General features: G+C 37.9%; 1 pseudogene; it reads right to left on the bottom strand.

Moving 5' to 3' along the window:
- LOC107561741 (prostacyclin receptor-like) overlaps positions 1–23,277 on the bottom strand; it is a 52,625-nt pseudogene extending 29,348 nt beyond the window's left edge.
- Between the last annotated feature and the right edge of the window lie 1,249 nt (positions 23,278–24,526).

Genomic DNA, 24,526 nt, shown 5'->3' with positions numbered 1-24,526 from the left:
TTTGGATATGAATAAATCGTCTGGTCATACATAGACTATCTAGTTTCTTCGCCCATGTGCTCACACATTCAAAGCATGCACACAGAAAAAGAAATTTTAAATGCATCTGATTGACAGATAAATCATGGTTGAGCTATCAGCCAGATGCACATAAAAAAAGCATGCGCTCTTATTCCAATGTTGTTGTTAATGTTGAGGTTATTTTAGCTTCGTAGATTTAGTTTAACTGCACTGTTAAAGAGGGTGATTTTTACCATTCAACTGAATTGTGTGCATGTATTTTAGACACTTACATTGTTCTTGGTCCATCCATGCAATAACTGTCCTTATAACAACTGAGTTTTCTATTTACTTATACTGCTGTGTGCTCTGGTAATATCAACAGTATGACCCATTTCAGGAGCTGGCAAAATTACGATTTAAAATCAGAGCATACCTCACATTCACTAAAATAATGAAACGCTAATGATGCTGATTCAAAATGACAACGCCGGTGATAATTTGACAGTCAAAGCAAAGCGCAGTTTGAATGCTCTGTTCATCGGCGCCTACTTTGTCCTTTTTTTTTTTTTTTTTACTTTGTACTTTTGGCGAAAAATAAATGTAGCAAAGTTGAATACTTTAGTTTTATTCTACTCGAGTAAAAGTATTACAATTTAATTATACTCAAGAAAGTAGAAAAAATTTACTCAAGTACTGTAACGAAAGTATTTGTAATTAGTTAATTTCCACCTCTGTTAGAAACAAGTGTGAACAATTTTGAATCGTTGTGTGTAAACGATGATAACTGTGCTTTAGTTGTGTTTAACTTTTGCCACTTGTGTTTAGCATTTTGCAGCACAAATGCATCACAGTGTGATAAGTGTTTAAGTGAATGAGAATGTGTTTAGAGTTTTGCAAAAAGAGTGCATGAGATTTGCAAATAGGGTTATTGTTCTTCGGTGCACTGGCTTGAGAAATTACAATAAATAAATGAACAAAGAGTTGAATTTTAATCACAGCTGTATTGTAATAATTTCTGTAACAAATTTGAGATCACAATAACAGTTTCCCATGTCGCCATGCCTAAATCTGCCACTGAGCATGAGCTTCATGCTTTCTAACCATATCTCCACTTTTCCCCTTTATCTTGCAATTATTTTGCTTATTGTACATATAAAATACAAGTTTATATCAGTTGTCCCATATTCATAATTGTGACCACAAAGTCTGTTTACAATGGCTACAACTATAACGTGCATATACAGTATCTCACAGAAGTGAGTACACCCCTCACATTTTTGCAAATATTTCATTATAACTTTTCATGTGACAACACTGAAGAAATGACACTTTGCTACAATGTAAAGTAGTGAGTGTACAGCTTGTATAACAGTGTAAATTTGCTGTCCTCTCAAAATAACTAAACACACAGCCATTAATGTCTAAACTGCTGGCCACAAAAGTGAGTACACCCCTAAGTGAAAATGTCCAAATTGGGCCCATAACACACCTGCTCCCCATTCACACCTGAGGCCTTGTAACACTAATGAGTCACATGACACCGGGGAGAGAAAATGGCTAATTGGGCCAAATTTGGACATTTTCACTTTGGGGTGTACTCACTTTTGTGGCCAGCGGTTTAGACATTAATGGCTGTGTTGAGTTATTTTGGAGGGACAGCCAATTTACACTGTTATACAAGCTGTACACTCACTACTTTACATTGTAGCAAAGTGTCATTTCTTCAGTGTTGTCACATGAAAAGATATAATAAAATATTTACAAAAATGTGAGGGGTGTACTCACTTGTGTGAGATACTGCATATACATAGAGTGTGTATCTTGTAATATATATATACATAAACATACATCATACACATGTTATTTTTATTCAATGCACAGCTCTGTAAAAATGTTATTGCTTTTATTAACTGTACTTGAAGTGTGCACCAAACATACATTCCTATAAAAATACACAAGTATCGGATCGGGACTCAGTATCGGCAGATAATCAATATTCAATGGATCAGGACCACAAAAAAACTGATCAGTATTAAGAAATCGGTCCCATCTTGTAGGACTTACAAAAGTATTGGCATAAAAGGTTAAAACTTCATTCTCATTACCAAAGGGAATTCCCCTAATGTTATCACCTTTGAAAATGAAGATACTGACACTGTCATTCTGAGAGAAAAAGAAAAACAGCATCCTGATAAAGATCAGGGTGTACTGAGTGTTTAAGCTGTAGGCAGTATTTCAGTCAGCTGAAAATCATAAACCTTTGAAATATAACATCAAGTTAAGTCTTTATATTTTAAAACATAAAAGATTATTCATGAAAACAAGAAAAGCAAAACTGAAATGTTTGAACTCGCGAGAGGCAAAAACAATTTGTGAACAGCATAAACATACGGTTCTCTTTTCATATGTTCGTGATGTTACAGGGCATGTCATGAGGTCAAGCGTACCACACAAGGAGTACCAAACAAAAACACATTAGTTTTAAAAATAAATGAATTAATCCTTCTCACAGAATCCAAGACAAATATCTAACATTTGAGATCACTTCATTAAAATTCATGAAAAACATGTTTGCATAAGACAGTTATGCATTTTTGATGTGGTTTGTAACAGCAGCTGGTGCAGTGTCACAAGACACCATAAATTTGGAATGTCACCGTTATTTATATAGCACAAATACAATAAAAAGTCTAAGGTAAACTAGGCTGCTGGCTATAGACATTTGATTGACTGGCTATTTGATAAATCATTTGAATTACAATGATAATCAGCTCATGATCTTTGTCCAAGATAAGGCCACAGACCTGCATTTTCCTGTGTACTGTGAAACTCGCGTACAAAAATGCCCTTTGGATGCCCTTAATCGCTAATCAAATGCAGTGTTCCTCTTTCTTGCTACTAATTTTACCAGTGATGCATTTTTAAATCAGTTTTTTTGTTAAGCCACTTGAATGTCTTCATTTTGTATATAATTATGTATGTACTAAAATAATTCAACCACTGCAAGTAAAAATATAAAAATATAACCAAATTAAATATAACTAAATTAAATCTAACCAAATAAAAATATAATAACCTTATAGTGTATGTATATATATATATATATCCAAAGAACTGCAGGCCTCACTTGCCTCAGTTAAGGTCAGTGTTCATGACTCCACCATAAGAAAGAGACTGGGCAAAAATGGTCTGCATGGCAGAGTTCCAAGACGAAAACCGCTTCTGGGCAAAAAGAACATAAAGGCTCGTCTCAGTTTTGCCAGAAAACATCTTTTCTGATCATGATCCCCAAGACTTTTGGGAAAATACTCTGTGGACTGACGAGACAAAAGTTGAACTTTTTGGAAGGTGTGTGTCCCATTATGTCTGGCGTAAAAGTAACACTGCATTTCAGAAAAAGAACATCATACCAACAGTAAAATATGGTGGTGGTAGTGTGATGGCCTGGGGCTGTTTTGCTGCTTCAGGACCTGGAAGACTTGCTGTGAAGTGAGTGAAGTGAAAGTGACATTTGGCCAAGTATGGTGACCCATACTAGGAATTAGTGCTCTGCATTTATCCCATCCTTAGTGCACACACACAGCAGTGAACACACACACACTGTGAACACACACCCGGAGCAGTGGGCAGCCATTTATGCTGCGGCGCCCGGGGAGCAGTTGGGGGTTCGGTGCCTTGCTCAAGGGCACCTCAGTCGTGGTATTGAAAGTGGGAAAGAGTGCTGTACATTCACTTACAATCCCCCCTACAATCCCTGCCGGTATGACATTTATTATAATGGGTTTATGTGAAGATTGTTTAAATTAGAAGTTGCTACTTTTTATACTGTAATGTTATATGGCTATAGTCAGTGGTTAAATATTAGGAAAAAATAACAATTTCCTAGAGATATCAAGTACTGTAGTATTGGTATCAGTGATAATTGCCTTCAGTCATAAAAAAAGATGCCATCAAACAAATATTAAAAAGAGAGATTCGAACCCGCAACCTTTGGGTTACGAGTCTGACGCTCTAACCATTAAGCCACAACTTCCCCCTTATTGTGATAAATGGAACCATGAATTCTGCTGTTTACCAAAAAATCCTGAAGGAGAATGTCCGGCCATCTGTTCGTGACCTCAAGCTGAAGCGAACTTGGGTTCTGCAGCAGGACAATGATCCAAAACACACCAGCAAGTCCACCTCTGAATGGCTGAAGAAAAACAAAATGAAGACTTTCAAATGGCCTAGTCAAAGTCCTGACCTGAATCCTATTGAGATGCTGTGGCATGACCTTAAAAAGGCGGTTCATGCTCGAAAACCCTCCAATGTGGCCGAATTACAACAATTCTGAATAGATGAGTGGACCAAAATTCCTCCACAGGTTTAGGGGGCAAACACTTTTTCACACAGGGCCATGTAGTTTTGGATTTTGTTTTCCCTTAATAATAAAAACCTTCATTTAAAAAACCGCATGTTGTGTTCACTTGTGTTATCTTTTACTAATATTTAAATTTGTTTGATGATCTGAAACATTAAAGTGTGACAAACATGCAAAAAAATAAGAAATCAAGAAGGGGGCCAACACTTTTTCACACCACTGTATATATAGCAACTTTACTTTGCAAAGAAACTATTTTGGGGGCATTAGAAAGTTTGAAGATTTGCAGGTCTCTGGTGTTTTGAAGAAGCTCAACAGACAAAATATGTCACATCAAAATAAATTTATAGAGGCTCAAGTGACCTGGAGTTGGTCATATGTTTTGTTGGCTCTGTGTTTGTCAGTAATTGAAAGCACTTTATGAAGCCTTCGAGACTCATCCTTCAAGACTTTAGAGCATTCAGTCATTGAGCCACAACATCACAAGCCACAATATTTGATAATCACAAGCAATCAGAGTACAATAATATTCACTTTGTGATTCTTTCAGCTGGGCAGAACAGGAAACACATCTTTTGACAATATGACCATTAATCATGAGCTTATGTTGATGTTTCATACTTTTACATGGAGCATCTGTCGTACTGTAAATAGATACTTCATCAAGTAAATGCTGAAAAATAAAAATCAGAAAACATTTAATTCTGTTTTATTTAGTTAGTTAGGAAGTTCGTATAACTTCCAATGTTCAGGAACACAGCAGGTGAGCTGGATTAATGTTTTTGTTTGAGTTCAAACAAGTTTACATTGAAAAATGGTTTTGTGGCTTTCACTCCCACTTCCCCTCTTCCCAGCATGCAAAGGGGCATGAATGATTATGGTTGCAGTGTTTGACTATGACTTTTTCCTCTGAGACATGTAAAGTACATATCTCAGTGGAAAAATGGGATAAAGCTGCATAATACCAAATAATGTAAATCTAAAGGGGAACCATTTACATAGAATGTGCATGTTTTAAATCATCATGTTTGTTCAAGAAATAATTAAGCATATTAATTCAACGAAAAAAAATGGTTGCTTTTATTTTATTAAGGAAAGACACTACAGGTAAATAGGGTAAAACTTTTAACAATTATATCACCATACTTCCCCAGCTGATTGTGTAGACAATTGTTTTGTATTTATTAGTTTAAACAAGTTTGTAGGTTTTCTGAAATATTATGTTTAAATATGAAAGGAAGGTGAGACATGAAGTTGAATCTGAAGTGAAAGGATAAGAGGAACAAAATGTAGCTGCAGAGCATAAAGCTTTAAAATAAACTAAAGTTAAAAGTTTTTAAAGAAAACAGACAATATTACATTTGAGGTTTTACAATTTCAAATTGCACACTTTTTTGTAAGCCTATTTGTTGTTGCAGTTGTTAGTAGTTACAATTTTAATATGTTGAAGAGTTTTTAGCAATATTCAGTTAGATTTCATCAAATGTAATTTTTAACTAATATGCCACCATACTTCTCAGCTGATTATATTGAGACAATTGTTTTATATTACAAGTTTCTGAAATCTAACCATTTATACCAAATTAGAGATGGCCCACTTTACTAGACCAGCTGGCCCACTTTACCTGAAAAAACATTTGTCTCGTGCATGATCTCAGAATGTTTATTGGTATATAAGTTGGTAATTGGTAATTTATTTGTAATTAAGAAAATAAAAGTAAGAAACAACATCTTGGGTCCAACTTCACTTGTTACAGTGTATGATCTGTTTATCCTTTCCTAATTAAGGCTGTGATTATAGTTTATTGCTAATGAACAGCTCATCCCGATATATCCCTTAGACCAAAGGGAGCCAGATGAGCTCATGGTAACTAATACCAGTGGTATTTTAATAATTGATTAAGAAAATGTCTGGTTTGAAGGCCTGAAGAGACAAACAGGAAAGCCCAGTCTAATTCAGCAATGCAACAGTATTCATTTCACAACAGCTATCTGCGTATTATGGGTTGTGGTGCAATGAAAACCAGCGATACATAAATCTGTCTTGACTGCATCATTGGCCTGAGCAGGAAGGCACCCCACTTTTCATCAAACTCTCTCCATAAGTTACTTACATAACCCCAACTGCAATCAAAATCTTCCTATGGAACATGGGCACTCCCAAATACATGAGGATTTATGAACAACTTTCCAAGAGCTTGAGATAGAGCTATTCTTGGATAAAAAGCAGCAACTTATATCCAAAAGTTGGTTTGGCTATTAAATCTAAACCTTTTCCCAAAGGAGACTTGAGCATTTAGTTTGGGCCACCTTTCCTTCAAAGGTTTCGATCAATAATCTTGACAAAGGTTTGTGTAATTTATCACTGGGCTTGTACTTAATGGTTCTATCTTGGGCCTGGATGAATATCTGTGATCCATGAATAACCATGATAACATGGGTTTCATATGACTCTATTTGGTGTGTATAAACATGCTGATATTATTTGATTTGCATGTCTCAGTTAGATTCAGAGGTTAGTGCAGAGAGTCTCAGTTAACATTGTGTGCTTCACTGACTCCAGATCAGCACCTCTGGAGACTCAGTAATGTACACGCTTACCTCAATATCGATCTCAGTATTGATCAGTGCTTTCATGGTGGCCTTTACTTCCCTTCGGCTCAGGTAATCGAGAGACGAGGAGAATTCAAAGATGGTCTAAAGATGGTAATTACTAATTAGGAAAAGTGGGACTTCCAGCAATTATAATCCATCAATTTAAATGATTCGACAACATATGTCCAAGAACAGCAAACAGCCCAAGAATGCAAACCACAGCAAAATCATATTATAAGAAATATTCCAGGTTCAGTACAAGTTATGCTCAATCACCAGCATAATGTTAATAACCATAAAAAATATTTTGGCTGACCCCTCCTTTGCTTTTTCTAAAAAAAAAAAAAGCTAAATTCTTGGTTACGGTTGTTACAAGCAAAGTGAATGTGAATAATGTTTGGAGGATGTAAAAGCAGAAATGTGATGCTTAGAATTTTATAAAAGCACTTTATTTCACGATCATGGATTTTAGTTTGTTTTCTTCCCTCGTGTTTCACTTGACCAAGTTTCTGTCGTCCTTTGATTAGTTCATTCTGTTCACCTATGTCTAGTTTATTATATCTGTGTACTTAAGTTCCTCCTTGTGCACTCTTCAGTTGTCCGGTATTGATGTTGTTTTGCTGCGTGTTCCCTTTGCCTTCATGGATTATCATCTTCTTGGATTCTATTAAACTCTTGGGTAGATGACCTTCGTCTTCGTGTGCCTTTCCTCTACACGTTGCGTGACAGAATGCCGGACCACAAAGTAGTTTAGTGGCATTTGTATCCCCGTTTATTTTCCGTTTAGTAAGTGTTTCTTTTGATTTTCATATGGATCGCCCCGAATTCCTCCTCCTGCTGGAGCACGGGAAACTTGCCCTCGAGAACCATACCAGACTATTGCTGGACATTTTCAACGATACCAGCTACCCGGACGACACGCCCTGCGCGTTCTACATCGCAAGCCTCAACACCGCATGCAGAGCGCAGTTGTCTGGAGATGGTCCTCGAGGGGATTTCTCCGCCTTCGTGGAGTGGGTGCTGGTGAGCAATGACTCGCCATTCACCATTGGTTTCGCTGGCCCCACTCCGGACCCAGCCAACCATCACCCCACTGCGCCGAGCATCCGCCAGAGCCCACCATAGACGGAGAGTCGAAGCCCGCCGTGACCAAAGAGCCATTGCAAGAAAGAGTGACAGAGCTGAGGATCGCCCCGGAGCCAGAGCCTCACCAATCATCTGTCCAGGTCTGAGAGCCGGCAACAATGCATGTGACAGTGGATGAAACGGTGGAGAACGAGGGCGCAGAGGAAAGCCCCTACCACTGTTACACCGCTGAGGATGAGCTGAGGCAGGACTCTGAGGATTTAATAGACTTATTCAGTTATCCCCAGTCTTTCATCTTCTTCTGAAATATCTGCCTGTCCTGTTACGGCCAATGAGGCCATTTATGAACTCGCTGTACATCCTGAAACGACCATGGAGGTCTGTTTTGAACTGTTTGTCTGCCAAGAACTATCTGCTTGTCCTGTCATGACCATGGAGGTCGTTCCCCTTTCTGTGACACTCCCTGTCATGGGTGTCGCTGCTCACACACACACCATCCCTGAACCCTCAGACTGCTCAAAATTCCCTCCCACCCTCCCTTCAGCTCCACCTCTTCACCAGTCTTCACCATTGCCTCTGCTGTCTTCTGTCAGCCCCTCTGCTCACCCTCAGCCCACCATCAGTGATGTGGGTTTGGGGCGGGTCTGCCAGTTTCCATCGGCGTCATGGCTAGAGGATCCCTTGTCTCCGCCTCCAGCCTTCAAGGCCCGTCGATCTAGCAGCTCCTCCCTCCCTCCAACTCCACCTTGGTCCTCTGTCGCTCCGGCTCCACCACGGCCTTCCAGATCCCCTCCTACGTCTCGGTCGCCTGAGCCATCTGCTCCGCCTTGGCCCTCCGGATCTTCCTCGTCGCCCTGGCTCGTCGACTCTCCGTCTCTGCCCTGGGCTCCTCTCCCACCTGCTCCGTCGCTGTTGGTCGCCCCCTGGAGTTATCAGCCCTTCCTCCACCATGGTTCCTCCCTCCATCGGCTCCACCGTGGATTCATGGCTGCAGTCTGGGTCGCCTTGCTCCTCCTGCTCCAAGTCTCTCCTGTCCCCGTCCTGGCTCCTCCCACTGTCTGCTCCTCCCTGGCTCCTCCCTCCATCATCGCCACCCTGGTTATCTGCCTGCCTCTCTTCCTGCCCTTTGCCACCGCCGCGTCCTCCTCCTAAACCCCCTCCCTTTCTCCTTTGTTCGTCCTGCTATGGCGCGAGGTTGTGCCTTCCGGGAGGGGGGAGTACTGTCACGATCATGGACTTTTAGTTTGTTTTCTTCCCCACTTAAGCACACTCCTTGTGCACTCTTCAGTTGTCCGATATTGATGTTGTTTTGCTGTGTGTTCCCTTTGCCTTCATGGATTATCATCATCTTGGATTCTATTAAACTATTGTGTAGATGACCTTCGTCTTCGAGTGCCTTTCCTCTACATGTTGCGTGACACATTAATTGGGTTAAAAACTTATTAAAAGGGTTACAATGCATTATCAGAGCTGTAAAGACATTCCCATCATTTATACAATCACCTTAAAGGGTTAGTTCACCGAAAATTAGCCCATAAATTACTCATCCTCAAGTCATCCTTGGTGTATATGACTTTCTTCTTTCAGACGAATCCAGTCGGAGTTATATTAAAATTGTCTTTGATCTTTCAAGCTGTTTAATGGCACTCAGCGGGTGTTGCAGTGCATCAGTCCAAAAGAAGTTAAAGGGGTGTTACAAGCTGATTGTGCATAGATAAGATCCCTGAAGTTGCAAAGACTAAAGTCTCAAAACCAAAGAGATATTCTTTATCAAAGTTAAGACTCTGCCACGCCCCCCTATAACGGCTCGTTCTAACACGCCCCCACATATCTACCTCACTATGTGGAAATATTTGCATAATGCGGCCCAAATGTGCACGCAAAGAAAGAAGGCGTGATTTCAGGAAAAGCAGTCAGTGTTGAAGCAGCCATGTCAGGGAGACGCTGTGTGTTTCAGTGCGAAAGCAAAAGCACTTTATTTGGCCTTCCGAAAGTAGATGCATTTAGGCATTTAGGAAAACAGCAATGCATTTTATGGACGACCGTTTCATGAACATAGGAGAGGAGGTAATTCTGACTTTGCTATGACAATCTGCCGCTCCTGAATCAGCAACTGTAAGTATGTTTTGTTACTAGTTTAAGTATTTGCTATTGACTGTTCAAATGCAGAGTTTTGAGAGAGAGAGAGCGAGAGAGAGAGAGAGAGAGAGAGAGAGAGAGAGAGAGTAGTAATATAGTATCAACTAAAAGCATCATATGACCCCTTTAAACCATGTCAACATATTCTGATACACCAAATAATGATCTTTAAAAAAGCATCATATGACCCCTTTAAATAAAAAGCGCCCATCCTTAATAAAAAAGTGTCTCACACAGCTCCGGGGGGTGAACAAAGTCCTCCTGTAGCGAATCGATGCGTTTTTGTAAGAAAAATATCCATATTTAAAACGTAATAATCAATTTAATCTAGCTTGCGCTTATTGTTGTAAATGGAAGTAGTTCTGGGCAGATGACGTATGAGGTCGGCGTTGTGCATGTGCCGCTCAGAAGTGATGAACGCGGAAGCGCGGGGGAGAGATCAAAACTAATTAGAAGTACAAAACGAGGATTTGTAAAGAAGAATGTCGGAGGATTTCGATATAAGCCAAGGGGGGACTGGTTTTCCTTTGCTAAAGTAAGGAAACGTTGCTTCCTTTGCTCCTGTTAACAAACGTTGGTTTTCACGAGACTCACCAGAGCATGTGCAAAGCTGGCATCATACATCATCAGCCCGGAACTGCTTCCGTGTACAACTGTTGGCACAAGCTAGATTAAAGTGACTATTACGTTTTGAATATGGTTATTTTTCTTACACGCACTCATCGATTCGCTACAGGAGGCCTTTGTTCACCCCCCGGAGCCGTGTGAGACACTTTTTTTAATGGATGGGCACTTTTTATTTCACTTCTTTTGGACTGATGCACTGCAACACCCGCTGAGTATCATTAAACAGCTTGAAAGATCAAATACAATTTTTAATATAACTCAGACTAGATTCGTCTGAAAGAAGAAAGTCATATACACCTAGGATGACTTGAGGGTGAGTAATTTATGGACTAATTAAAATTTTTGGGTGAACTAACCCTTTAAACCTATTAAAAGTAAATAGAATCAATTATGATGTCTGTTGACCTTGAAGGAATATTCCTGGTTGAATACAAGTTATTAACAGCACAAATGAAAGCACTTGCGGGATAATGTTGATTAACACAAAACACGATTACTACTTGTTTCTGTGTTTTGATACAGGGTTACAGTAACAACGTTTCCATCCTTGTAATTGTGTGTGAATTTTGGGATACTGCATTAAAAAATGCTGCATGGAAATGCCAAGATGCGCACAAGATCTTAAAATGCACATAAAATGTATGCAGTCAATTGAGGCAGATCTTTTTTTTTTATTTTATAAGCAATGCATAACAAAAAACTTTGTGACTTTGCCTAAACAGATCACGTATTTTATTACATCTCAAATGTTGTTTAAGTCATTCTAAAATATATGAACATATATATAACTATATACAGTGGGTACGGAAAGTATTCAGACCCCCTTAAATGTCTGTCTAAATCTGTGTTAGTGAGCATTTCTCCTTTGCCAAGATAATCCATCCACCTCATAGGTGTGGCATATCAAGATGCTGATTAGACAGCATGATTATTGCACAGGTGTGCCTTAGGCTGGCCACAATAAAAGGCCACTCTAAAATACAGCGTGTATGGCGTCGTGTGGGTGAGCGGTTTGCTGATGTCAACTTTGTGGATCAGGTGGCCCATGGTGTCGGTGGGGTTATGGTATGGGCAGGCATATGTTGTGGACAACGAACACAGGTGCATTTTACTGATGGCATTTTGAATGCACAGAGATACCGTGACGAGATCCTGAGGCCCATTGTTGTGCCATTCATCCACGACCATCACCTCATGTTGCAGCATGATAATGCATGGCCCCATGTTGCAAGGATCTGTACACAATTCCTGGAAGCTGAAAACATCCCAGTTCTTGCATGGCCAGCATACTCACCGGACATGTCACCCATTGAGCATGTTTGGGATGCTCTGGATCGGCATATACGACAGCGTGTTCCAACAAGGTTATTATAGTTTTGAATTTTTAAATTAGTTTTATTTTAATATCGTTTTCAAATTTGCCATAGTTTAGTTTTTATTAGTTTCATTCATATTTTTGTTGATTTGTTTAGTTTTTATTTTGTGAACGCATTTTTCTTTAATTTTTATATAGTTTAGTTTCAGTTTTAATTAAAGTTCAGCAGAATTAACAGATCACTTCCAGAGCGCAGGCCAAAGAAAGACGTATGCATAATTTAACCTTAGTGAGGCAAAGATATAGCGACACAAAATTAACGCATGCTGAGATTGATTAGATAGTAAAAGTATACAAAGAAAGCAGGCAAGCCTTTTTTTACTAAATTAATCTACACGAGTCGCGCTTAATGTCATATCCAATGATGTGTGTTAAGATATTTAGTATGAAAATAAATGTAGCCTGATTTGGTTGTATGTCTTTTCTTATTTAACCATAATCATGATATTGTAACTGTGGTGTCTTGCTCACTTTTCCGTTAACAGCCGTGCATCAATCAAAACTGGGACTAATGAAATTCAATAATAACGGCAATCGCATTTAACAGTAAAGGCTTGTATTTGAATGATCTTTTCATTCATGAAGAATTATAAGCGTGTGTATAATGTGATTTAGCCAATGCACATTTGTTCAAAAGCCTGGCAGAGTGATCACAAGATGCTTGGCTAAAGTTTTGTGTTGTTTACAGAAAGGATGTTCTCATCTTTTTTTCTGTAAATTATCATGTTGCACTGCATGTCTGTTTTTCTTCAAAGCACCAACTTAGAATGACTAATGTTGGTTTGATTGTTTGTGTTGCATGATAAAATAAATAATCTTGCTTACCTGATGTAATAGATTTAATACGAGTGCGGTTCGGGTCGCGACTCGCGGTCTTTGTCAAACGGTTCTGGTCTGGTACAGAATTAAATTAGTGCTGCTGTGAGATAATGGGTCGGGTGTTCTGTTAAGTACTGCTTGTGCACGTTTACCAAACAGGACCCGTGCAGGCTTTAAACTGCTTTGTGTCTCTCCGTCAGATAACCCCATGTGCGTGATGCGCCATTATAGGTAGGCTATTTTCCTAAACCTCCACACAGCTCGTATATTTTTCCGCCAAGGGGTGAGAACATAATGATTACAAAAATGATTATTTATTTTTGATAATTATTATTTAATTTCAGTTAGTTTTTCAATAACTGTTGTTCGTTTAGTTTCGTTTTAGTTTTTCAATTATTTTGACATTTTTATTTTATTTCAGTTTACAAAATAGTTTTTTCATCAATCGTTTTAGTCTTAGTTTTAGTTTTCGTTTACGAAAATAACCTTGTGTTCCAGTTCCTGCCAATATCCAGCAACTTCGCACAGCCATTGAAGAGGAGTGGACCAACATTCCACAGGCCACAATCAACAACCTGATCAACTCTATGCGAAGGAGATGTGTTGCATATATTTTTTCATTTATATTTAGTGGTATAATTACCTCCATCAACTGTCTCACTCGTTTGTAGTCCTAAAAATCAAATATCTGCCTCCAAACGCATAATAACATGACGGCAAGTAATTTATTATGTGAGGAAAAAAGAGTCACAGACAGTGGCCTCTACAGTTGAAGCAACTTTCATATTATTATTGACTCTTTGTTCCTGTTTTCCAGCAAGTGAGGGTTTTGTTCTCTTTAACACAAGGAATGGAAACAGTGCTTTATTCGCAAATGCTCAAAGGTTAAATTCAAAACTTTGGAGGGAAACTAGTGATGCACTTACAATGAAAGGGAATGGGGCCATTATAAGTGCATCACTGTAACCCAAAAGAGGGCCCAGAGAAAATAAATGTTTGTGGTAATCAACATTGTGCCTCAAGTGCTGTTAATTCAGCTTAATTGGTATTGAACCAGGAATATTTCTTTAAGGTCAACATGACATTAAAATTGATTCAGCGAACTTTCTTAATACATGTTTCTAGTCTTACTGCACATGATTGACATTATTTCCAAAAAACTGACTGAAAAAAAAATACCTAAATTAAATATTACTTTAATATGAACTAATGATGAGTTAAGGCATGTGCTAATCAAGAATCATATGAATTCATGTGTGAATAATGCCCACCTTAACTACATGTTTGTTTGTTAATGTATTAATCAACACTTTGGAGTAAGTTTTCACACATTAACTCGTGTCGTAGTTAAGCTTAGTTCTTAATTAGTACATGACTTAACTCATAATTAGCTCATATGAAAGTAATATTTAATTTAAGTATTAGTACATGAATAATTATGTCCTGTTTTTGTAAAGCGAAAAAACGGTCAGAACAATATGCTTGCAGACACACATTTTGAGCATCTCCATCTGTACACAGTTCAAGAAAGACAGATTGAGCACATGGCCTAATATTTAATAAAATCAGAATTCTTTTCTCATAAAAGGAAGGGAAATTAAAGTAACTCTGTACAATAAAATGTTCAATTACCTCAGCCAGAACCAAAGTTTCAGGCCTCTGCTGGGGTTTTAAAAGCTCACTAATTTAATTTATGCATTTAGCAGACACTTTTATCCAAAGCGACTTACAGTGCATTCAGGCTATACATTTTTTACCAGTATGTGTGTTGCCTGGAAATTGAGCCCACGACCTTTTGCGCTGCTAACACAGTGCTCTACCACTGAGCCACAGGAAAACCACTAACATCACTTGATGAATACAAACACAGTTTGTCTGTTTAACTTTGTGACATTTCTGCACACAATAATGAGTCACGCAGTAACACTACATTGATAAAAGAGGAAAAAAATATATATGAGTCTAAACCTTATAAACAGGTGGCGGATTACAGTTACAATGAATCAACAGTGCTGAAACATTGCACGCAAATAAAATTCAAGGTCTACTGTATCTTTATTAAGCAAACACTTAGGCCTGACAGCAGTCACACAATAAATTAAATTCAGATGACAGAGTGATCAAAGGCAGTCTGTTATTTCATGCTTCGTGTGGTGCGATAGATATCATCGGCTTTGGCAAATGCCCAGTGCCACGACTTGGTTATTGTTAAAACTGCTCATATTACAGACACATGGATGTTTCTTCTACTATGGGATCTTTTGCACTTTTAGAAAATAAACTCTCTTAAAATACACTCTTCACACTCTAAATTGTTTAATTTCTCCACTAACAGTGTGTGACAATTTATATATAAGTTGATATACACTTTTGGAAATTGAAATGGCAGTGATGGAAATGTTTACTTGTGGAAAATGGAAAATTTTCACTGGATGACAGCCTTTTCCATGCATGCGATATAGTGATAACAGAATTCCAACCGTTTCAGTGTTTTTTATCGCTCCGCTTGCAGTATTTCTCACAGCGAGTGTCATGGCAGATGCCCAAATCCACTATAATTTTATAAATAATACTGTTTTTGTGTCAAGGAATGTTGTTTTACGAGTTTGAGAATGTAGTTGTTTAGATTTCAAACATGTGGTTTGTTAATAAAGATAACGTCTGTTTAAAAATGGGCTTTGACGTTTTCGGAGATGTGAGCTGTTTAGCGCTCATGAACCCATCGAGACCAGCCTCACCTCGTCCAATTCTTCTGGAATTTGCCGCTGGCTCTGATGTCTCTATAGTGGTTAAACATGAGATATAATTTATTTTGGGTAAATCTAACAGGCAGTCTTTGGTCTCATAAATGTATAATTTGTTCCAGAGCAAATAGTTTTGGCGGAGGGCAAAGTCTCATAATATCTTATATAACTTTAATGCTGTATATCAGAGCAGTGTTAATTTCGTTGACGAATCATTTTCGTCATAATTTTCGTCAACGACATTTTTTTTAACCAATGATAACGAACTATAACTCTTTTTGAATGACAAAAACGATGACGTAAGTCTACTGACATTTTTGTCAATGAATAAAAACGCAAATGCGTATTAGTGCCCTCTTCGACTGTGGGTAAGTTTTTCACTTCACCACGTCCTTTCCACATTGAATAGCTTCTCATCCTTACATGACTGTTAACGTTAACTTACATTTTCGTAAACCTTAATCTGTGCTCTAAAAACGGACATATTGCATGACTTTGTGTCATGCAAGGTCATCGTAAAATCTAGAGAAATGTTCGAGGTGGTACAGTTGAGACACAATGTATCAAATGTAGCCTACCCGCACTAGAATCCTATTGCGGCACATGCAGTTTAGTTGCACGATGTAAGATCACAAGTTAATAGTCACATTCAAACAATGTACAAACCAAATTAAAACAAAATTTGATGTTTGTGATATTTAAACTGTCTACTTCTTATTGACATAGTTTCTAACATGAAGGACATAAGGATATTAGGACATGTTGTAAAATATGCAAGGTGGTAAATGGGTTCAGTTGATACAGCCCTTCTAGGTGGTTAGATCTGCAGATACAGAGGCCAAAACTACATTTGCCACCACTGTAAGTGACAGAGGTGACTGAGTGAGTGCATAGGTGACTGAATGACCTTTGTTTTGTTTTTATGGTTTATTAGGCTATTGTTATTATGTTTTATTTATTATGTTTATTAGGTTATTGTTTGCATTTGATCTGTTGTATTATTGCTGTTTGCAATTGTTCAATGGTTTTACTGTTACTCAACTTTTCAACTGTTACTATTAAAATGATGAACTGAAATTAAATATTGTATCGCTGTTTGCCATTACTGTACAATGTTTTACAAATGAACTACTTTTAACTAAACAAATAATAAAATAAAATACTGAATGGAAATAAAAAATTTTTAATTCTCATTTTTAAAGGTATTTTACATTTGCAATGACTTGGTTAGGCAGCTTTACAGCATAACGGATGGGTGTATGACGGTACTGTTCCAACTGTACCCGACATGGGTACAGTTGGAACAAAAAAGCTTCTTGGGTTTATGAGCTAATTGTGGCAAATATGGCCTACTTACTGATGTTAATAATTATTCATATTTGAGTAGACAAGTAAAGGAAATGTCATATGAAAAATCACTTCTTTTCAGTCACTAGTTTTGGTGTGGTAACGGAAAAAGCAAAAAGTGTACCAACTGTACCCAGTCTACACTACATTGCATCCATTTCATCCATGCATCCGGTTTTAAAGGGATAGCAGCCTAATTTAGTTGCTATTGTCCGAGTCATTGGTGTTAATCAAGCAACAAAAGAAAGACAGAAAATCATGCACTGCTCTTGACTGAAAAACTTTAGTAGCCCTAAAGATGAATCTAAATGTATTTATATAAATAAATATGTCTGCTTGAAAGAATGAAGAATATGGTAAACAAGTTGCTATAAAGAATGCATAATTAGCCTATATAACCATTGGTATTTCATTAAAATGAATACCATGTTCTTGTTCTTTATGAGAAGTGGTTTTATTTAATTTTAAATATTTTAGTTTTAATGAAAATCACCCCTAAAATATAGCCTAAATGTCTGCAGTTGAAAATCTCCCATGTATGTGTTTTTAAATGTTCTAATATATAATATTCCTTGTGGTCAGAGACTCATGTACACCCATATACATTGGCACTTGTTCTCTACTAAATCAGCAAAATACATGAACCAGTTCTTGTCCGATATTGGGACACATTTCCTTCTGCATGCAACCTCTCTCACAGGAAATGTCCAGCTGTACCCTGTGATTGTTCTGAATGGAGACGTGCTTTGCAGTTTAATGTTACAAAGGTTATATATGACATCTGGGTGGGTGCAAATACATGTGATTCTGAGTCTGTGTGTATGGGAAAAAAACCCACAATGGTTTGGTTGTGTAAACTATTTGCTTTGGATAAAGTATCTAGTGTTTATTTCCAGGCGACAAACAGAGCATCCCATGAGACAAAGAGAATACCATTAGTGTCATCTGTCATCTTTCAATATATTGCAGAAACTGTATACTGAAGTGTACAAAACGGTTGGGAGGTCACGAAAAATATGCAAAATACAAGTGAGAGAGAGAGTGCTTAAAGTGGACTGTCAATGTAATGCATTAGGGCCAGATTTACTAAACAGGGCAAATTATAGCGTGAGACCGTAATCCCATAGAAGCTCCAACGAGAGTGGAAAGTTATGTGGGTGATTTACTGACAATGTGCAAATTAAAGAATGTGAATACTGCCAGATCACATCCATACTGACTAATGCAATCTACCAAGAGCAGCGCAAATTAGCAACTATTGCAGTCATGTCAAGTGCAAAGTGGGTTAAGGTGCATATGCATATTCATTACTCAGCCAAAAAAATAACTCTGTTCATGCCTTTTCATTGCAAATTTTTAATCATGTGTCTTTAGTAAATCCTGACAGTAGTTTGTTTAATGCCAAAAGGGTTTGCGATGACACAATCTGTTAGTACATCTGGCCCATAGTGTGATTAATTATGAAATAAACACATTTTTAAAGGGGTCATAGGATGCCCATTTTCCACAAGTTGATATGATTCTTTAGGGTCTTAATGAAAAGTCTGTAACATAGTTTGGTTCAAATTTCTCAATGGTAGTGTAAAAAGCACTTTTTTACCCTTTCAAAAAAACGCTTTTTTCAGATCAAGCCGTGTTTGTAGCATTTTCCTTTAAATGTTAATGAGCTCTGCTGACCCCGCCCCTCTCTTCCTTCTCTGATCACCATTTGACATCCTTAGTTTTAACATTCATTAGAGAGTTTCTAACAAAATCTTTGTAAATCCTAATGCAAATATGAGCAAGCATCACTTATTAAAATACTAATAATTAAGATATTATACTTAAAATGATTTCGATCCACAGCTTTTCCATGTATTGTAGAAACATTTTAAGTGATTTTACTATGTGCAAAACCCTAATCTGAGAACTGAACTTGTCTACTTAGAAAACACTGCCAATCTATTTTAAACTGGTATAGAGAAAAAAGCAGGGTTAGTCTAATCCAGTCTTGAAGTTTGTAACATTCATCTAAGTTAAAAGCCAACACCAACAACTCGTAAAATAACACATCAACTGGTATTTGGGAATACAATCCAAAAATAATAGCCTTTGTTACGTAATATATATACATATACACGCCCAGTGATTGCTACAGGCAACTCAGAGACTACAACCAAACCTCACCTACAGCTCAATGAATGGGTTAAAGAATGTAAATATGTGCTATGTGTCACTGCAGCTGGTTGATTTGTAAAATGCAGACTTCTTGTTTAGTAAATTATGTAAAATAAATTATTAGTACAGTATGTGTTAGCATGAGGCAATTTAAAGGCAAAAGTTTGTTTCTTATGGAGATCTTGAACTCTGAGAGCTTAGACTAAACAACTGTGAATAATTTGCCACCAAATTGCAAAGATAATCTGCATGACCTTTTAAAGCAGAATAATTTGTTTTACAAGCAATTACAGTTCAAGCATGGCTATTTCCAATCTACCGCATCCATTTCAAATTATGACAAGGGCTGGGAAAGCGCATTCACTTGGACAGGGATTTGCAGCAACAAAGACACCGGACATCATAATTTTATTGAGGCACTGATTTTCAGTGCCACATGTGACATGGACTGTTGGTGATGTGACGAAAGTTGACCAAAGTTCAATTTTATGCAAATGAGCAGCGACGTAATACAATAGCCACCCATGCAGTTTGCATCTGGTTGACTTAAATGCAGTGGCAGGACAGCAACACCAACTACTGTAAAAGCCATCAGCAAAGTGACTCACTGAAAATTGTTTTTGAAGACAAAAGCTAACAAAAAAAAAACAATAGTTAACAAAAGAAAATGACATTTTCCATGATGTGTGTTAGAATGCGGTGACATCATGAACAGAGTTTGCGCATGGTAACAGTTGTTCATAAATCTTGGGTTTGCGTTGGAATTTGACACACAGGAATTATAACTATTGCTTATTCTACCTCGCCATCTGTCCTCGTAAATGAATGCCTTATGTAGTGATGGGTGCTTTCGAAACAATGCTTCATGAAGCTTCAAAACATTTACGAGTCTTTTGTTTTAAACTCGTGGTTCAGAGTTTGTTTCAGAATCGTCAAGTCACATGGTTTCAGCAAAAGAGGCTTTGGCATGTCAGTTTCGACCGTTGATGGTTTCAAAACATTCAGACATTCAGACATGGTTTCAAAACATCCAGGTTCGCCACTAGATGGCATTGATTTGATAAACCGATGAAAGAGTGTTAATGGTTTTTAACCAAAAATTGTGTCCGTTTTTAAATTAAGGTTCATTTTTTATTTTAATTAATGAATTTTAATATTTGTAGTATAATAGATTAATGTATAAAGCATTTGCAATCAGTTTGAAAAAGGTATCATTAATTATACATGTTTGGGTTGAGTTTTTGTTGCATTTATACCGTTTTAACCAGCAGGAGTTTTAAGTGATTCGAAACAATTGAATCATTTGGTGATCAAATGGTTCAGTTGATTCAAAGTTTCGAAAAGCTCAGTTTCTACCCTTTTTTTCACCAACCAGATGTTGTTTGACATCAAGAAAAAGGAACTTAAATTAGCATTGACCATAATGCTCTTGTGTGGTTTCTGACATAAAAGTTAAATGGCACAATATTGCCAACTTTTGGACTATGAGCGCTGTAAAGCCTCACAGGACAGAAAGATTTCCTAAACTAACACTGTTGGTTTTACTCACTCACATATTCTGGATTGTTATATTAAAGATCCGCACCTTTGGAAAGCACTTGACCAATACAATTAAGTGGACCAGAACCTAACTATTGTAAAATCAGTATCTGGAGAAGTAAAACAGGCTGGAAGACAGAGATTTAGCTTTGAACTAGAACATTTCAGAGTGATATAAAACTGTAGAAAATGTCCCATACTCACAGTCAGTGGCAAGGAGCAAATGACGAAGATGAAGGTCATGCAGGCCAGCAGCAGTAAGTGGTCAATTTCCTCTTCTCCCTGTCCAAACCAGGTGCTCAGCCTCCTCTTACGTCCAGCCGACACCACCGAACCCCGACGTGTCAGCTGGCTCCGGTGCATGCGGCATAGGCTGACGATGACCGAACCGTTGCACAAGAACACAACAGAGATGAGCAGCGCCATGAGCACAGCGTATGATAGGGAGAAGGTCAGCGTTCTCCTCTCCTCATCCTCACTCTCTCCTTCTGCCTCCATCTTGATGAAGCACCATGTGCCCGGGCAGTACTGCTTATGCCGCCCATATCCAAAGAATGGCAGCAAGCAGAACATGAAGGTAAAGAGATAGATGAGGAAGAGGACGATCTTAGCGAAGCTGCGCCGCACGTGTTTGGAGTAGAAATATGGGTGACTGATGGCAAGGCATCGCTCCACCGCCATGGCACACAGTATGAGCATAGAGGCCAGGCCAAAGAACGTCATGGCGAAGGCGAAGAGTCCACACAGCCACCAATCTCCCGTAAGACCCACCAGGGATTTTCTTTGGGCATAGCACGTGAAAACCGGTGGACTGAGTAAACATGTTCCCAGCAGGTCTGTCAAAGCCAGGCCTGTCACGAGAATGCAGAAGACTGAGGACTTGGTGCGACGCTCCTTCTGGTGGGCTCCCAGGATAGCCAAAGCCATCAGGTTGCCAACCACCCCAGCGATGAACATCACAGCGCTCATCACCGGATTCCCGTTCACATCGATATTGGTGATGTTCTCGCATGACTTGTTTGAAAGCATGTTCATACGGTCTTGCCCTTGAACCCTGAGCCCAGGCACAGGGATCGGGCAACGTCTATCGTGAAAGACTTGCAGTTCCTTTTCTTTGAGGATCTGTAAAAATAGAAAGCATTTCTTCAGAATCAATATGTCTATCCCAGACCCACCCATAGTTGCTTAATGACCCCATAAAGTGCCCAAATGAGCGCTGTTTTCTTTTCCTGTGTATATTAAAATATTAAAACAGGAAATTGGGGCAGCGTATGTTGTCAACTGTTTTAAATATCCTGTAGGTTTCACAGCTATTTAGTTTGCTAGTGACTGTTAGTGACAGATGGGTTTACAGAGAAGGGTATCCTCATTGTATAGAGAGCAGTTGTTTGGACAAAAATGTGGATATTTAAATAGTTGATATGAGTAAATAAACCTCAGCACTTTCTGTTGCATTTTTAACAGTCACCTCAGGTAGAAACTGCTCCTTGAAGTAACAATTGCACAATTGCACTTTTAGTATAGTGTGTGGTGATCATTTACAGTACATTCTTTTTGTATGCAATGTACAGTGAGGGGAAAATGGGGTTTTAAAGGATTTTTCTTTTTCATTCCGACCTTGAAGTAAACAACTATTTGGATTTTGTACCATTTCTAGGTCATTAATAAAAAAAAACTATTTGAACGCCTTCGTAAAGACAGATGGACTTGTTTAAATTGAAGCATTAGATGCTCTTTGGACCATTCTCAAATCAGGCTGAAGAACATGATCATCAGGTTTTATGCAAACTTGTGGAGTTAAAGTTGAAGTCATTAAAGCAACAACAAAAAAAGGACTTCTGATAATCATGTCAATTTTTCAGTTGAACTTTTCACTCAAACTGATAATGCCATGTTTTTATTTGTTGTTTAAAATGAGAAATTAAGCATTTTCACCTGTGGTCTCAGACTTTTATAGCCTAATCAACAACTAGACGTTTTAGAGACAAATGTGTGCAATATTTGTATGATTTTAATTTATTAAGCGGTTGCCATGATTTATGTATCATTTATCACAGTGTATTACAGATGTTCCTTTGCTGGACAACTGAATCACACTGCAATTATTTCACAATAACTAAGCTGTCATGGCAATAAAGCATCAATATTGAATCACAAGTAAGCACGCACCTGTCCACGGAGTGTCCATCACTGCTGCGCGCGGCCATTCCTCCCAAACACAGCACTCACTAACCAGCATAGATGGATTATTTCAGTCTCTCCAAACATAATATTTAAAGCGAAGGCGATATGCTTGGTCTTCGGGGTTCCGTTTCTTCAGTAGAGCTCTCTCGTTTATTTCATAAGCAGGTGTTAGTTTAGTTATTAGTTTGCTCAGTTCTGTTCTGGCCAACCACCGGTTTCACTCGCAAAACTATTTTCGATTAGAGTTCATTCCGCTTGAAAACAAACCAAACTGTAAGAAACACGCCGAGTCTCTTCATTGCCCCCGCTCGCTGTGAAGGTAGATTGGTAAGACTAATAAGACTTCCCTCCCGGGGTTGATAAAGTTGTGAGAATTTTCTTTTTTTAATAAAATAGGAGGAGCATCTCACGGCTTCGTTGCTCCTCACTTATTCAACGTGTGAATGATCTGCATAACACAGAAGTTGTTGACAAACCGACCAACGCATAGATGGGGTAAGAATAATGTGTATTTACTAAAGAAAAAATAAAATAATTAAGTTTTAATTTAGATTTTATATAATGGTGATGCGTCATCCAATATATTATTAAAAATAAACTGAAATAGCATGCAATTTAGTTAGCACAAAAATAAAAAGGATGATCATCTGATTTTCAAACATTTCTTATGGAAATAAAAAATATCTAATAGTGTATTTTTATAATATGCATTCACGATCATTTATTAAATATATTGTTTCAAATTAAAGTGAATGTAAATCATAATTAGTTTATTATAAAGGTAAAAAGATTATTTAAATAATCGAATCTATCTATCAGTCGGTCGGTCTCTCTGTCTGTCTGTCTATTGTAGTTTGTTCGTTTGTTTGTTTTTGGAAAATAGATGATTTGTTTTTCTGCTGTGATATCAAGCTGCAAATTGCTTTTGGTTCTCAATGGAACCATTATTTTTAAGAGTGTGTAAGGGACATGAAAGTGTTTCCCTCAACTTTACAAAGATTTACGTCCAAACTGATTTAGTGGACTGTTATGCAAAAGGAGATCTTCAGAAATAACTGTGGTTGAACTGCGGTCCAAAATAAAATGAGCTACATCTAACTCACATGCTTTCTATAACTGTCTATTATGGGGGTAGAATTGTTGCTTAGTTCCAAATAAATAGATTATGATCCACAAATAAATAGAATGAGATCCACAAATAAATCTTAAAGTTTCACAAACATTAATTAAATTCGCAAATAAATAAACTGAGATTTGCAAATAAAAAACATATTCACAAATATATATTTATGTCACAACCACAACTTTGCCTGGCATTTATTTGTGAATCGCGTCCTGTGCATTTGTAGATAGCTGCACGCATTTGTGAATCGCGTCTATAGACAGCATGCAGACTGTATTATCAGCCATTAAGGCAAATGAAAACAACTCGAAGTCTGAAATTAGAAAATGTCTGGGTGCATCTCGTGTGGCTTTGTGTGTGTGTGTGTGTGTGTGTGTGTGTGTGTGTGTGTGTGTGTGTGTGTGCGCGTTTTTGTGACAAGTGAGGAC

Source organism: Sinocyclocheilus grahami, unplaced genomic scaffold (assembly GCF_001515645.1).
Source record: "Sinocyclocheilus grahami isolate Dianchi unplaced genomic scaffold, SAMN03320097.WGS_v1.1 scaffold790.1, whole genome shotgun sequence".
NCBI classification, from domain to species: Eukaryota; Metazoa; Chordata; class Actinopteri; order Cypriniformes; family Cyprinidae; genus Sinocyclocheilus; species Sinocyclocheilus grahami.
The sequence above is the reverse complement of the archived record's forward strand: the minus strand, read 5'-3'. Positions and strand labels throughout refer to the sequence as shown.